Genomic DNA, 18,115 nt, shown 5'->3' on the forward strand with positions numbered 1-18,115 from the left:
AAAAATTATTTGAAAATTGTGACCGGTGAAAATAATGGAGCTGGTTGTTTTTTTTTTGCGCCAAAGACAGGGAGAGAAGTGGTTTTCTAGCAGAGTAAAGCGCTCCAAGTCGTTTTGCTGTCAAAGTCAAAGTCGAGTATTATTATATATTCACGAAAACAAAAAAAAGTATGCCATCACCATGAGAATTAACTGAGGACACAGGCTACTGGTAGGCTACTGACAAGTAGGTCACCTCATTCTAACTTTTTGTGAAAGATTTTTCTTATCTTCCCATTCCCTTCTCTCTCTCTCTCTCTCTAGGCTGTGTGTGTGTGTGTGTGTGTGTGTGTGTGTGTGTGTGTGTGTGTGTGTGTGTCCAGTAGGGGAGGGGGGCACGCGCTCTTGTGTGCGAGTCTTATAAGATTATTAGGCTACTGGGAGCAAGGTGAATTCATAAGTCTAGTGTAGGCCTATATTGTACACACAGATCCAATCAAAACATTTTGAGTGAAGTTTAAAGTGCTGTGTTTTTTCCTTCTTTTTCTTTTTATTATTGACCTCATTCTAGACTTAGTTTGGGAATTGCATGTAGCAAATCATTTCCCCTCTGTCTGGAAACCGGTAAATGCGTTCCGTTTGTCAAAGCGTGTTAGCGAAGCGCCTGCAGCAAATTCATTACCACCCAACTGCGAGGCTCACTTCGTAACCTGGTCAGGGAAAAGGAGGGAGAGGTCCACGCCAAACCGCGAACAATGCTGCCTCAGTTCGTGCGTGCAACAAAAGAACCGAGGGAACTTGTTTGAATTTCAGAGCACGTCCTCTCCTCACACAGAAGGATGGACTTTACATCCCACCCCCCCACCCCCCCACCCCCACACACACCCTTCACCCCCCACTACCCCGCCACCCCCCCCACCCCTCCTCCTCCTCCTCATCATCATCATCACACCCCCCCCCCCCCCCCCCCCCCTCCCTGCTCATCCCACCCCACCACCAACAGGGGAAAAAAACTTGCACACTCTGAGAGCTCAACTGTGCATGCACTTTTCTATTTGGTGCTGGTAGACGGTAGACGTTATGGGAAAGTTGCATCTCTCTCCCTCTCCCCATTCCCTCCCTCCTTCTTCCTTCTCTTCGTCTATCATGTGCTTGGGATATGCTCATACTTTGCACAGAGCAGCTGAAGCACGCCTAATGCAGGCTACAGAGTGTTCGCGGCAATTTTAAAGTGATGCCCCCCCACCAAATAATACGGCTGGGATATTTGAGGGGAACATATACCACATCACGGTGCGCACGGACCCAACTGAACACCGCTCTTCTTCTCCTGCTCGGGACGCTTTCTGGTCGATTGCAGTGATTTGAATCGCCTTTTATAAAGTAAGTGCAACTTTTGTGCCTCCTTTAACAGGCTGCGTAGAGGGAATGGAGTGCATAAAGGTTTCCCTGTGCGTAAAAGTTAAAATATCAGGCTATCGACAAGACATAGATGTTTTTTGTGCAATTGTTTTATTAAGAGCTGATGAGGACCAATGATTTGTGATTAAATTCCACGTATTTAGAGGGAAATGTGAAGTTTTTGTGACAGTGAATGTTTCCTCGCACATTTTGGAATAAGGGCGAATAGATTAGACCTTTATAGCACCTTTTAGAAGCTACTGTATATGCTCCAACTGACCGGTAACTTATTTAAAGTCTGACACAGACGTGATGATATATATTAATAATGCTTGCTTTAATATGTTGCACTTCATGGCCGGCTTCTCTGGTTATATTCTTGCCTTCTGCAATTAAGTTCACTTCAGAGTTTAATCGGCCGTATCCTCAAAACAATGCGTCTGGAGTTACATTCTTTTGTTCTTAAGGTTAAAAAAACGAGCGTCTTTTTTAAAAGTGGTTTTGACATGAATTATTTTTATTAGGCCTATATATAAGACATGAAACATTTCAATACCGCTGTGACACTCAGTCTAAAGCTTTTTGACTCGATACAGTGTGATATGTGAAATGGAGAGCGATGTGTTTGAGATTATTTCAGGATAAATGGGGGAAAAAAATATGGAGACTCGTTATCAGCAAATCACATAAAATCACAAGTTTATTTTGTTGTTGTTGTACAAAACGAGTTGAAATGCTTTGCCGAGACAAAAGTAAAAAAAGTTCATTACATTGAATGAGTAACGTCACCGTAATCGTCACACAATGTCTTGAAAACAAAGTGTTCATTGTGTTGTTATTCGTGCGTTATCACGCACAAAAGCATCATTTGTTGAAATAATGCAGCTGATAATACGAACACAATTGCACCCGTCTGACACTTTTTTTTGGGCATCTCAGCACTGTATCATTAACCTTCACGGAAATTTAGCTTATTATAATTTCAAGAGGATCAGCAGGTTGTAAGTTTAAAAAAATGGTGTGCTGTGATTAAAGCATGGCCTCTGTGTGGGAGGCCTATTCTGAAGTCTCCTTTACCCTAATGAGGTGTGCTTTATAATGTTGATCTTCATGATATCAAGGTGGCCTTACAGTTTACCATTCATCGAATCTACATCAGGGGGGCAGAGTGATTGTAGATCAGGTTTTGGGCACTAGAAAATTGGCGATTCATTAGAAGAACAATGAGGAATATGTGCGTAAATTAGTGCGTTTTGGGTATTTTCCAGTGGTCAGTCATTTGGACATATTCAGGCAACTGCTCTGTGTCATATGTTGCAGCGAGACTGTTATTTAGAAAAAAAAGATGACTGAATCAAAGTAATAACGATGCAAGAGCTGTGACTGTGAACATAAGGGACAGGATGGTGTTTATAGTAATCCCTTATGGAAATGCACAGGGCCTCGTGAATCATATTTGCTCATTAAAGAACCGCTGCTTTGCCCCTCCCACCAACGAAACCGGGTTAACTTGTGAGGCAGATCTAAAACTGTCGCAACTGAATGGGACACCTGAAGGAAGTCAAAAAAGTTGATGATGCCATTGACAAATAATACGGTTTTAATTTGTCACCACCTGATAGTCCACATGTCATGTAGCCTACACACACACACACACACACTCACACGCACACACACACATGCACACAAGCTCTCTCTCTCACATGCAGACACAACTTGAATTGAGTCAATTACATCCAGAGACTAACTTTTTTTTCTGAACTGGGGGGGTGTTTTATGGTCCGAGGAGAATCAAAGTTGTGCAAAAGGTACCATAAACTGACTCGGTAACCTGCAGTTGCACGCTCCTGCGCATGATCCATCACATGTTTCACTGCCTGGTATTGTTGACTCAGTTACAAAGATCCTATATATTGACCCATATGTGCTGAGCTATCGGTTAACTTCTTTCATTTCTGTGGAAAAGTGAGCGGGGTTAACACACGCAGGCTACACGGTGAAGCGCTTGGGTTTTATTTCGTGTGAAGCGACATCGCCAGCCTACCTGAATAGACCATTGTGGTCTACCCTTCGGATGCGACGATGACAAAAAAGAAAAGAAAAAAAAAACACAAGAGACTAGTAAGGATTTCGACGCAAAACCGAGTACGTGAGAGCAATTTAACTCCTAATGAGCCTCATATGTGAATGGGAGCAATAAGCGAGTAGCGTGTTATTGCGAATAGAAAATTACAGCCTACATTGGATAGACAGAAGACGCTGGCGCTCACGCAGCTCCGCGATGCTCTCTTCATTGAGTTGTTTCATTATTTATTGTTTAAAGGCCGCTAACTGATCGCATCTCCCATTAAAATCAATTGAATCGCTCTCATTCTGTGTAAAAAGCATATGGTCTCTCTGCCATCCATTTTCATTCCTGTGTGAGAGAAGGCGTGCAGACTACTCGCTGCAAGGCGGACTTACTCCAACGCGCGCTGTGTAATGGATGGAGATTGTGCATGGATAGGAGGGTGCATTTGCGATTTTTTTCATGACATCACCGCAGTTACATTGTCGTGGTCCGAGGCCTTTGACCTCACCGGGGTTGGTCCATATTTTGGCCACCCCCAGCCCCCTATCCTTCGGGGATGGCCCTTATTCCCCCACTCTTTTCAGATCGACCGACCATGCAGCCCGCAGAACGGACCCTTTGGCTCAGAGTCATCGGCTTTATCTCTCCTTAAGTACACGCTGGATGTGAACGGACAACTTGACACTCTTTGGCCAAAAAAAAACAAGCTCCTGTCTTCATAATCCGAAACATTTGCGTCGTAATTCCCTGTGCCGTCATTGCACTTTCCACAGGAAACCGGATTTCCCCCCTTCTCCACCGTGTTTCTTCTCCGCCGGCCTCACAGGATATCTATTGCTACTGCCACAACCACTTAATAGAGGCGAAAGAGCCTTTTGTGGGATTGAAGGTATTTGCATTGCAAATTAGGGCCCCTGTGCAAGGATGACTGCACCTTACCGCGATTTTCAAGGCCTACTTCAACTCAGTAATATTGGTTAATGTCAAGTGAATATGACATTAACATTGGGATTATATATCATTTTTTCGAAGAATTGCCGCCTTTTTGCACTGGGTGTATAACAGTTCGGGCTGTGCAGTAGTGGCCCTCAATGGCAAAAAGGGAATATAAGGAATATAATGCACAATGTGACTTGAAAAAGGACACTGATGTCTTTTGCTAAATTTATTTGAGTTCTGAGAGATGGAAACTTGGAGACCAGAAGAGGAAATGTACATGTGGATTATTGCTGAAGAATGGGAAGTGGGTTGTTATCTTTGGTTATCTAGCTGTATGAGTGTTCTGCTCGTCATAAAGCTAGATAACCGAAAGTAAAAACTACTTCCAGACTCATCGAGGACTTGTGGAAGACTCATGATATTTTTTACTCCATTTTCCCATGGACCTGAGATTATAGATGCTATTCATCTATCTGACTTTATTTTGTCATTTTTCCACAATGTACATACAAGTTTATCATTTAAGATATGTTCACCAGGAGGGAACAGTTTTTGCAACTCCTCAATTTATTTAGCAACGTTTTCAGGGGCTATAATGTACATTACTGTTGTACACACGTGCGTGCGCTCACTCATCCACATTTAAACACACACACACACACACACACACACACACACACACACACACACTGAACTTCCCTTCAGGCCAGATATTGCATGTTAATATTTATAGCCTATTTGATCCTATAACATGAGGTATGATTTTAAATTGTATTTAATCTGAATGAAATTTCAACATAGGATCCATGTGAGCATTTTATGGGAATGAAAGAGTGACATTCAGAGCTTCTGTTGAAACCCACGTGTACCCCTCCATGCTTCTTATTTCAGCATGATCGAGTCCGGCCAGGAAACGGCGCTGGCATCCCAAACAGTAATAATTAGGACGTATAGTGAACTGACAAAAATGGAGGGACAGAGAGAGAGAAAGAGAGAAGGAGAGAGAGAGAGAGAGAGAGAGGTGGGGGAGTGGGGTTATGAGAAGGAGGGAGGTGGCAGAAGAGGGAGGGGAGGAAGGAGGGAGGGAGTGAGGGGATTGGGGAGATGGGGGGGTCGGGCCTGCTTAATTGATTCCGTTAACCGCAGTGCAGGAGATGTGAACGACTGGACGATCCCATTCCCACGCTCGGTGGGGCAAGTGGCAATGCCATGCCCAGGCCCAATATGACAGACAGCGCCGTGAGGAAGGGCTGGGAGGAGGAGGGGGGAGGGGGGGATGGGGGCCGACAGGGGTCATGAAAAGACGTCAAGTGCACCAGACTCATCTGCATCCCCAAAGAAAGAGGCGACGTTTCCCAGCCCCAGCCGACGCGGCGCTCCTAAACTTGGAGTAGTAACGGTCTTGAATGCGTAATGTCTCGCCAATTGTACTGATAATGAGAACTTAGGGTCATTATCTTAAAACTATGCGGGTTTATGAATTTGAAAGGGATGTGCTACAACTCTGTAATCCTGTATGGCCCCACTTGAGCGCGCGGATCCAGGCGTTATACTTGTCCTGAGAATTAGTAGCTTGTAGCGCAGATAATGTTGCATAAAGAAGTCTGGGGCATTTGAATAGGTGACATCTCGTGCATTGTTTGAATTTGAACTTGACCATGAGTGGAGGATGATTGTTTGAAATTAAGGTTGTTAGAGGAACAATTGTTTAGGAGGCATATTAGTATAGGGTGGAATATTAGTATTATAAATCCATATAAAACGGCATATTTTATACTTAACTATATTAACAGGTCAGTGGACACGGCTTTCCTCAAATATTTTAAAAATACAGTTATAATTGATTTTTTGTCTGTTTAAGTAATGGTGAGAAGCTTTGCACTTATAGCTAAGTTCATTTCAAAGTCTAACATAAAATACAATAAATTGTTTTGAGCTTTTCCAAATACACACAGCTTGAGGTGACTGTTACGCACTTGATGATTGCTGGATCTGTCAGCTGAGAGGCTGTTTCCGGTGTAGACCACGTGCTTAAAACAAGCCTTTAATGACAGAGTTTGATCATTCAAGAATTGATTTTTATCTATTTTTAGGCTACTGTGCTTTTGAAAGTGTGTATTCTTTTCTTTCTGTTTCTTCTTTTTTTTTTTTAACATATCCGATTAAGTCATAGTTCAAGTACAGGATTGGTTCAGTAATCTGTGATGTTTGCAATCGAGGATTATTTATTATTCAAATGCAGAGTTAAACAGAGCCAGAACAGAAACAGAGTCAACTCCGCCTTTGCTGAAAAGGTCTCTTGCCGACTTTCTCACACCGTCAGACAAAACTAGTGTCTCTTGTTCCCGACCTCTGTCAAAGACAGCATACAATATCAGGTCGTTTGCCCGAGAGAAAATTTGAGAACACAGTTTGGGCAGCGGTGAATAAAACAAGTCTTATTGTCCTTGGTTAAGTCGATTGAAATCGTCGTCCAGCTTTATGAAAGGGAACAGTGTTTTAATCTGGGGGCCACACCAAACGTCAACCCAGAGTAGGAAAAAGAAAAGAAAAAAAAACTCGGCGTCTGTAACTAAGCTACCATCTCCTCTCTTCACTAAACTACAACAGCACCTCCAGTATGATGTATTTTATTTCCTACTTTATCTTTTTAGAATAGTGGCTCATTTCATGAATTCTTCATTCCAACAACAAATTGAGACCAAACCTGCCTTTGTATATTTTGATTAAACCTATAATTATCAGATTAGGCTTTTTTTTTAGGTTTGGAGGCTACACACAAGATAAACTATCCACTCACTTGATTCACCCTTACACTCTACTAACCTTTAGGCCCATCTTCTAAAGCGTCAAATAAAAAAAAAAAGATCTTAGTCCACCCTGTCAGTAGGAAATCCAATGCAATGCTGAGATGTACTGTTACCAGGAGAGAGCAGCATCACCTGTCTCACACAGCTGCAAATCACACTTGCATGCATCTCCCTTCTCAGCCACTTTCAGTATTCCTGGATTGCATAGAGAAGAGATGCAGTGTGGGAAGCAGTTTGCACCGCCTTTACTGCCTGTCTTTGAAGATTGAGTAAATCTCACAAACTTCATTCACATTAATGCTTTTTATAAACACTGGCAATCACTGCTGCTACCAGTCTTTAAAAATAATGAACTGTGTTCTCTATCAGTGATGACGTGGCCTCCATATCTATATTTAAAATTTACATTATAGTGTAATGGTGCATTTCTATTCTTCCTCGTGTTTCTGTAATTGAGAGTTGTGCCATATTGGTGTGTGAGGTGGCCAAAAGTATGCTTTTATATTGTGTATGGAGTGTTCTTACCATACAAGCGTGTTGCTGAAAAGAGAGGCCCTGCCATTCATTTCCCAGCTCCCCATTTCCATATATATATATAAATATAGGCGTGTGATTTGACTATGCGTGCAGAAAGGGGTGGTGACGGTCCCCCTTCCTTCTCCTCTGTAAATGGGGGCTATGCGCTTGGCTGTGCCCTCCTTCCACGCTCAAATATACAGTGCGCCACAGCCATTGAGGTCACGTGATTTGTTGAGTAACAAAACCATGGCGACCATGGAAGGTGTTTTCATATTCATTGGACGGGCAATCAGCATATTTTATGTGAGCATGCCTGAGGTTTTTATGTGCTTTCTCTGTGCCCCTGTGCTGCGTATGGCAGGTGCAGTAGCAGGTTTATAATATGTTTCGGCCCTGGGTAATTTCTGTGCCAGACAAAGGATGTGAATATACTCGTCATACGGGTGCGATTTGTTAATATGTGTTGCATGGCTGTATTTTTTGTTACTCATTGTGGCCTACCCCCAGATTGTTTTGCAGTGACAAAGTGGTTGGATATCTGGGTTCTTTTTCAGTGGGAAAGGCTGTCAGAAGCATCATCTTCAGTATTAGCCAGCTACAGTCCAAACTATTTTATCCAGGTTCACTGAGCAGAAATGCAGGGCTGCCTTCATGCTGCTGAGGCTGACTGGCTCCATGTGTTTCTATGTTTGTATGTCTGTGTTTGCAAGATTGTGTGTATGTAGTCCTGTGCATTTGTCTCTGCGATTAACTAACCCAGACGTCTCGGATAGCTCGTGAGGCTACTACATCATGTTGATGAAAGGGAACAATAGCAGTGTCTCAGTCAACAACGTCTGTCTGTCTGGCTTGGGCCGTGTCTCTCTCTCTCTCTCTTGCTCTGTGTGTGTGTGTCTCCTGGACATGAACTTGAACTTGAGACAGGCAGCCAGACACCATCTGTGCACCAGGGGTAATGAATTCAGTGCATTCATAGCTGTGGTGCAAGCCTAGGCCACCACCACCCATTGATGAGCAGATGACCCCTATAGTCTGAGTTAGCTCTTCATCACTAATAGAATTCAACAATACCAGCTGGTAGGGGAGTTTATTTTGGCTGTTTGCCTTTCGAGAAATAAGAGTAGTGGTGTGTCAGTAGTGGCGGAGCATACATGTGTGTGTTCAGTATGCTTGCATGCATGTGTCTGCTTGTCAGTGTTTGAGCATGCATGTCTTGTTATACAAAATGAAATCTGAAGCCCTGCATGTTTTCCTCCCTGTTTATCTTTGTCTATGATTTTTTTAAATTTTATTTTATGGCTTTTCTCAATGGGTAGGAGCTGTACGTGGTGTTATTTTTAAGTGCTTTTGTTTTTATTAAAGGACATCAAAAATCTTTGTCTCACTATCTGGTGTATGCAAATTAATTGTCATGCACCTTCTCCTTTCCCATATGCTGGTACTTTCCCTATTAAAGCACTGGCCTGCTATTTTAATGGCGGATCCATGCTGAATTTACTGCCTTGATAATTGAAAGGGCCGGTTCAGTATTTCCCCTGATAAAGGGTAGTAAATGAATGAGGCATAAACCTTAAACAAGCCAGGCACAATGTGAATTCCTGCAGGCCCTCCTTCTCTTCCTTCTTCTCCTCCTCCTCCTCCTCCTCCTCCTCCTCCTCCTCCTTCTCTTCCTCGAGCTCAAGCTTCTGTCACAATCACAGGCACACACACACGCATGCGCACACACAATAAGGCTTTTCCCTCTGGTTGGTGTCGCCACGGCAACGGTAGGTGAGATCACCATGCGAATGGCAGCATCAGCCCCTGCCAATGCAGGACTGGTTCCTGGTTTCTGTGTGTGTGTGTGTGTGTGTGTGTGTATGCGTGTGTGTGCGTGCGTGCTGTATGCATGAAACTAGAATGCCACCCACTCCTTGTCTCCATGGCTCAGTGTAGACACATATTACAGTGTTCAAGTATGCTTCCTATGAGGTAATCTCACATACAACAGTTGATTTTTAATGGATTTAGTAACATTCACTCATTAAATTGAGGTCATGATGTTCTTAGCTGCTTGATGAAGTCTGATGAGTCTGAGGCTGTGGTTTATATATAGCAAAATCTGAGTTTTGGTCTTTTACACACATACCCACACAAACACATGAAAGGTGTCACTGGCTTCATTAATGGTGTCATCACCGATTAACAGGGATCTGATCGACCTCCCTCCACAACAGATCAGCCAGCCATAACTTGCCAATAATCCACTGAGGAATGTCATGGTTGGGCCCTTTTTAATGACATCATGCATGGCCACTTGAGCGTCTTGTGGGGAGCAGCGGGCATGCTGTGCTCTGCCACGCTGTATGGCCCTCCCCTTCAGCTAACTGCGTGGATATGCATGGCCGACATGTTAGACAGGCACCTTGCTCTCCGTCTCTGTGCTGTTGAAGATCTACTTCCATACGTAACTCAACGTGATTGTGTTCGAAAGTGATAACGTTGTGCCGTATGTGTGGTGCAGGTTTGTTGTTGTCTTGCAGAATGAGATTGCTCAGCTCTCGTGGTATTAAAATGGTCTCTTTGGTAGTTATGACACAGAATAATATGCAACCAATAAGTAGTCAAACTTTTGCAGTATTTACCACAAGGTGAAACCTAGAACTAAGAGTGAGTCCCAGAAAATGTGTCAGTATACGAACACTATGCTCATGGCACAGATGCTCTCAGACTAATTGTGTGATTGGCTGCAAACATAATTGGCCTATTTAAATTTGTAAGCATGAGTTTATTCCCTTAATTGTCCATCGAGGTGACAGTTACAACAAGTAAGGCTGGAGCGAAGCCAAAATCTGAATTATCTAATCTAAATTAGACACAGCAGAGGCTTTCGTCGATATTTTGCCTAGACCTGCTTTAAATTCTCCATCTGCATGCTTGTCCGACAGACTGCCACAGCAACCCTATATTTCTCTTACATTTTAGCTCTGACCATAGAACCTGATGACTGATTGGTAAAAAGGCTCAGTCTAGAGGCAATAAAGAGAGAACAGAAAAGGATGAATAAATTAGGAAATGATTTTGAGATAAAGAAAACAACTCAATAGGTCTACAACTATTTTGATTAGAGGGGAATATGTGGCCAAATTATGTTTTGAAATATCTTCATCTTTAGACATAATTCAGATGGCAAAGTATGAGTACCAGTCGACATTTTTATTTATTTTTTTTGATACGCAAAATGTCTTTAACTGCAGACATTGTAGGATTTTAGGTAGAATACGGTGTTAATGCCACATTATATACTTTTTACCTGTGTTGCCAATGATAATAATGCCAACAACTAGACTTTCAGCTACTTAGCTGCAAGATGAGATATCAATACTGTGGCAGCAGCAGAGCACAATCAGGCTGTGTGTATAAATGCTATTTTTGCACTACAGGTCTAAAGCTGGCTGTCAGCCTGTCTTCTAGGATATCTGTGCTCCGCTGACTTTTGATTATGCAAATACTATGCAGTATAAATAAATTAGTATAATTGCATCTGAAATATGCTTTGAATCTTCCTAGAAGATGGAAGGGTGTAAATAATATATTTCATGTCGCTGCATTATTCATCCTCTATTAATTACAAACATTGGAGCATAGAGTCTCAATGTGCAACATGCGATACTCTCCATTTAAGTGGTCTGGATGTTGTTTTTTATATACAATATACTGCATGTATGTCCACGATCTATCAATATCAAGGTACTTGTTGTAAATTATAATGCTAATTGTCTCTCATTGTATTCATTGTCAATCTCCCATTAGTGTACTCCTAACACTCGCAGCCTAATATAGTTTCTAAACCTGAATTGAATTTTATTGTTTAAAAGGTAATTAATATGTGAACCAGCTCTGACTGTAAAACACATTGTCCCTGTATTTATTGTGCGAGTATCCAGATGTAATTTTTTTTTTTACATTATACATAAATACGTCTGTATTAAGTATCATTTCAAAAAATGGGAAGTGCTTTAGAAAACATTAAATAAGCATAAATACTATAGACGCTTCGCCACTGCAATTAAGATATGCCAGGCTTCCCGCTCTTTTTAAAGCATATGGTATCGAGGCCTAGATGTAATTTGAATACGGTGAACCATTTGAAAAATATATGCTGTTCGACAATTAAATTATATGGGCTTTCAGACTTGGGGGCCAGTACCAGCGCATATAGAATAGTGAGCAGTAGTTGCTACGCTCGCATTAGCATCTGGCTCTTTTATGTAAATTTGATGAGAAAGGACTCATGCATATACGCCAGGGCTGGGGTGTACTCGCCTAATATCCTTATTAGAGAGGGGTGAATTAAATATTTATTAGGGGGGCTAAGGGTTAGGAGGGGGGCCTGTCCTGTGTTGTCGTGAGGACCCGAGGTGGAAGAAGGGGGAAAGAGAGGAGGAGGTTGGCTTTCTCTATGAGTGTCTCTCTCTGCCTCAAGGTGCCACCATCTTAAGGCGTTTGGCAGTAGTGAGAGTGTGAGGAGGGTAGACCTAAAATGTCCGCTGGCATAGACACGCGCACGCATACACATTAATGCATACAAATTTCTGTGCAGGATGTGGACAGGAATACGGCGCTCTGAAAGTCAATTATTCAATTACTGTCATCGGCAGCTATGCATGCTGAGCATTTCATTTGCATGTATTAATGCCCTCGATTACTGTCACCTACGAGATCGACCTGTGTTTAGCTTTCTAATGCACGCTGGTTATTGGGTATGCAGTGCTAATACTTGCACCATGGCCATCAGAACTAAACTGATATTTGCTCATATTCTGAGGGTTTCAATTAGCCATTTCTTCTTGTTTTTCAGCCGATTAGAGAGAATTTGTAGGTTGGCTTTTATTGAGTATATTTAGACAAAAACTGTAATGGGACACACAATGCACTTCTTTTTGAAAATATTTCAAGTTACATGTATTTGTGGGTTTATTTATAGTGTTAAACTGTTCATCAAATTATTTAGTTACTGTAATTTTCAACCAGAGTTTGTCACTTCAAAGCTCCTCAAACTATAGAAACAACTATATAAGAAAAGTATCAGGTATTTACCTGATACTTTAATGATTAAGGTACAGCACTGTGCCTTTTGTGAACAGTTACTCATAAAACATTTTCTCTTTGTGAGAGTGTAAATGATACCTCTCTTAAAACTGCAGCACAAAAAAACGACAATACAAATTCTATAGAGCAGAGAAAGGAAGCCAGTGACAATATTACCAATTTATGTAAATCAGCGCTATACTGTTCTCTCCATCATTTTCTGTCTCCTTCCCTCTTACTCACTCTGTCTGTCACATACACACACTGTAGCTGACCTCTTCTATCCGTTAATTATCATAAATGTGCTTAGTGAGGCAGCACACACACACACACACACACACACACACACACACACACACACACACACACACATACAGCACACAAACACACATTGTTCGGTGAGATACAGCCACAGCATTAGCATTCCCTTTCATCCTGAAGTGCTCCTGAGGCATAGCATGAAGAAGAATGTGCAGGAAATTATTCAAGATGAATTATACCACACATCATCCCCATTTTTCGGGCCAAGACACACACACTCACACACACACACCACACACACACACACACACATATATATATATGTATGTGGTTCACCGGTTTAGAAAAAAATATTATCAGAGGTATTTGATTACTGTTACAATTAGAATATTGGTTTATATTGGTTGTTGATGTGTACATTTGATTGTATGCATACATGGATGTTTAACTGGAAGTCATCGCATTCATATAATACAAGTGTGACTGTGTATGTGTAAAATATATCTGTGTGAGCTGTGCGTCCTTGCATAGTCAGCCTGTTATCCCTTTTTAGATGCATAAAGTACATATACAATATCAGCTGTTCCCCTTCCCTACCCCACCATTTCCTCTGATGAGTGGTACGCCCCGGCGTGCTGCCAAAGAAGTGAGAATAATTAAACGGCTGCGTGTTTGAGCCTGGCGTTGGCTAATGGATTGTTACCGGGAGGAAATGAGACAGGCAGCATGGGGGAGCTGGGTGGTAAAGCAGACCTGGACTTTGGATAATGAAACACTGTAAGCCACCGGGGTGGAGAGTAGACACACCTCTCGTAAAGGGAATGCTTTTGTTCTATGACTACTTCTTTTTGTCATATAGGTAGGTGCAATTGGTGAGGAGTCACACAATGTGAGAAAGGCAGAGTCAGTTATCGCATTAGTCAAGATATATGTGGTTTTTCTAGTATGAAATGTCTTACAGTATGTTTCATATCAATGCAGCTCATTTAAAAATCATTTTTATTTTTCCGTTCTATAATAATAATCCTTGTGGGTGTCTAATGTTTGTGTATATTCCTCTTTTCTTCTTCCCTCTTATATTGGCTGTGTATGTCTGACTATATACATGAGCGCAATTTGCATTAGGTTTAGCATCCTCTGCATCACCACGCTGCTGCTTTGGGGAGATCAGGAGTTGATTCCTGGCACTGTCGTCGCCGGTGTCGCCCCCCTACCCCCCACACATGTAGGCTAGAAGCAGAGTAGTGGTGGGGTGAGGCGGGGGGAGAGGGGGGGGCGGTGGTATGGAGGAGGGAGATAGAGGAGCAGGAGGGAGATGGGATGAGACAAACCACACAAGCTGCAAAGGGAACGGGGTGAAGGTGGAGGGGGAGTGCTGTATAGTTACCCTAAACCCTGCCGTAGGGCTAGAAACACACACATGTATGCACACATATTGGTTTGCCACATAACCACAAGACACACTTAGAACCGTGTAGAACATTGCAATGGGGAGTATGAGAATATGCCCTAAATAAAGATATCCTAATTGTTTTTATTGGTTCTGCTTATTTCTCATGAAGTGTTAATTGAATTTAAAGGTTATAGTTGTCTGGATTTCATGCCTTTTTTTCAGGATTCATGTTTTAATGCATTTTTGCAGTTTGTATTTGATGATCTAAAACATGAATAAAATTGAGAACTAAATCATAAGAATCTTGTGTGGTTGCATTATTAATTCTTGCCATGTAGCATCCTGACAGTGCAAGTTTGTGGTTGTGTATGTGCGTGTGTGCTTTGATATGGGGCTCTAATAAAACGTGGCATCTGTCAGTTTCATACATGCCAGAGGAGCCTCATGATCACTTGGGAACACAACAGAAAAGAAATCCAGAGTAAAGGAACTACATATACTGTATATTCCTGTATATATCCTAAATCACCACCACATGGAAAGGAAAATAACTTTGGATAAAAAGCAAAGAAAAAACATTTAAATTAAAAAATAATAATAATTTTTGTAATGTCAAAAGTGTACTTTTTATCATTCATGTTCAACTGTAGTATTTTGACATCTGACCAGTTTTTGCCTGGGTAATCTTAGACCTATCTTCACATGAGGAGAATGTCAGCAGTCACATCTATTTACAGAGATAAAGGATCACAATGAAAAGAAAAAGAGAGAAAAGAAAAAAACCCTGCAAAAGGATACAATCGTTGATTCAAGTTCATCGGCATGTTCTTGTGTTCTCTCAGGTCAAAAATAACCATAGGCTGCAACAATATATTATGGTTGCCTTTGACCTTAAATGGACTTGTCCTTTAGCCTTGACATTTGACCTGCTAACCCTCCAGTGAGAGGAGGCACAGGTCAAGGGTGTTTGGGTTCAACAACACAACTGTTGAGACAGCTTCAGCGCACACCAGAATTAGCCTGGAAGACTTTATTTCTTAGACTAAAATTATCTCAATTCTTCTCATGTTTGATATGAAATATTTAAATATCAATAATTTACATATACTTAGAATATAACCTCCATAATCCAACTTTACACTTCTAAATTAACAAAGTTTCATATTGATATTTAGAAGTATGAAAAAGACATGACCTTCAAATGATCTGTAAACCAGCTGTGAAGGTCTCAGGTTGACTTGCTATTTGTGGCAAAGTGTAGAGGGTTGTGAAGACATTTGCACAAAGTTATTGCCAATTTGAAATTCTGCAGGTAAACCTAGCTATGGTAAATGCTACCTCTGTTTCCTTCTCCCACCATATAAATGTGCGTTTGCTTTTCTTTCTTTTTTTAGTGGATACATGTTAATTGTGATTTGCTCAAGAAGAGTTATTCAACATGTAAAGGTTACCTCTTGGTAAACGTATTCACACCCTGCCTGTGTGTGTGTGTGCGTGTGTGTGTGTGTGTGCGTGTGTGTGTGTGTTCTATTGCTGCAGTGATGGAGAAAAGGAGCTATGGAGGACGGCAGGCAGCAGGAAGTAGAGGTCAACGCGAGATCTCTGGGATTTTGCTCTCCACTGGACCCACATGAGGTAAGCTTGGGTTAATAAACCAAAATGTGTGTGTCTGTCTGTGTGTGTGTGTGCGTGTGTATTAGCCTATACGGGATAAATGTGCACATGTGCCACCACCATGTCAATATTTAGTATTTGCCTGTTATCCATTTTTGTATCCAGCAGAAACTACCCTAATTCAGCATAATCCTAAACCGTATTATTACGTATTTGTGGGTTTACTGTGACCTCTGGTAATTCAAGGACAAATCATTTAAATGAAACTCACACTAGGAATGTTTTGCTGGCAGTGAATTTTCATTTTCATTCTTTTTTTCCAATTCACAAATCAGAATCACTTAGCTAAGATTTTTTTTACTGGACAAATGTCATGGTCTCTTGAAGCTTTTCATAATTATCTGAAAAATGTTTAAAAAAAAAAAAAAACTGAGTATTGAAAATATTGTCAAAAACAGCCAAATTTCTTTGTTGGCAGGGGATTTTGAGTGTTTTTCCCATCTGCGCCCATCTCTGCTGATGTGTGAGTCTGTGTCTGTGTGTGTCTATTTGCCTGCAGCAAAGTTAGCCCATGTGTGTGTTGGATAAAGGCAGAGATGTTAGTAGTGGTCCAGAGGACACAGTAAACAGAATAACAGCGGTTTGAAGGGAGCTCAGGCGATGTGATCGTGGGCAATATCAAATCCCATGACCTATTCTTTGCCCTGTGGTCCATACCAAAGACAAGAAGAACAGGCGAAACAGAGGTTACTGTTCACTGTTCATCATCACAAAAATACAATACACACACACACACACACACACACACACATACACACACCAACAGTAGATACAACCAGGAAGTGATTTCAAAAATTTCCTCAAGCCATTGAAATCCATGCGGTAACACTAATTGCCCTCGGCCCTGGCATTGTTTGTGTTGCGTGGAGGACATCTCGCTCTATCAATTAGACCTCCAGGCATTATTACATGTGATATTTTATGTTATTGAAGCGAGACAAACATTTTAATGAGCTTATTCTGCTCTCACGACAAGAAAATGCTTATTATATTAGTTGGCAGCAGCAATTGATTTCAATTTGCGTATACTTTATTTCAACTTTGACCCCATTTTTCTTACAACTAGGTGACCTCTAGAGAGGCTGATGTGGTGTAAAAGTGTAGGGATATTAGGTGCACACATTGTGCACGACTAGCAACTATGATTGACAAAGTGTCATTGTACCATAGTACCTGTGCCATGCTTATTCTCTTGATGGTAAAAAAAATACCACACAGCGGCACCTTTAGTATGAAGAAAAAAAAATTAAACCAAATGAAAATACCCTAGTGACTCTACATGTTCTGTGTTAAAAGTTTTCAAAGTCAAAAGTTTATTTCTCAGTGATTCTAAAAAAATAAGGGATTGCAGTGGTATGAGGTGGTATGTCAGCACCCATGGGCCTCAGTGTGCGGTGGTGTTACTCCTCCTAATTACTCCCAATACTCACACACATTTGGTGGTCTGCTCAGAAGGGCCAATTAGAAGGTTAGGGCAAGTCACTGGGTAGGAAAAGTCAGTGCTCAAGTCTGTAGACATCTTGACTGTACCACAGAGAGATAGCATCTTATAGTGAACTCGAATAGCGAATTACTTTTTTGTATAAAATTAACACCTTTATTGCCTTAAAAAGTGCTTTTAATTGAATATCTTTTAACTTCAACATTGGTGTTTTTCTGCATTTAATCTATATTTATTATGTTATTTCAGCATAATTTCAACTAAGCATTTATTGCTGCATTATTGGTGATATTGAGTGTGGCCAGGATCATTATTGATAGTGTTAATCAGGCTGAACAAAGAAGTCATGTGTGAAAAAAGTGAAAGCTATTAGCCCTTTGTGAAAGAGGATGTTGTTACCTGAAGACTTCAAAATTGTGTCACTGTATAATATAGACGGGTCAACACTTTGCCCAACAGTATTAAAAAGATGAACTTTTGGGTTCAAAAAATCTTGTTTTATTAGTTTCAGTGGTCAGAATTTTCACTGGATGATCCAATGAGAAACAGTAAAAACA

The 18,115-nt window shown here is 41.2% G+C and overlaps 1 long non-coding RNA gene across 1 annotated transcript in view; it reads left to right on the forward strand.

Moving 5' to 3' along the window:
• Nucleotides 1–999: 999 nt before the first annotated feature.
• LOC137195558 (uncharacterized) overlaps nt 1,000–18,115 on the forward strand; it is a 39,471-nt gene continuing 22,355 nt past the window's right edge. Inside the window, exons 1-2 of the long non-coding RNA XR_010931136.1 lie at nt 1,000–1,362; nt 15,983–16,078. This is a non-coding gene — a long non-coding RNA (uncharacterized lncRNA). The remainder of the gene's footprint in view (nt 1,363–15,982; nt 16,079–18,115) is intronic.

The sequence above is a fragment of the Thunnus thynnus genome, chromosome 2, assembly GCF_963924715.1.
Source record: "Thunnus thynnus chromosome 2, fThuThy2.1, whole genome shotgun sequence".
NCBI lineage: Eukaryota > Metazoa > Chordata > Actinopteri > Scombriformes > Scombridae > Thunnus > Thunnus thynnus.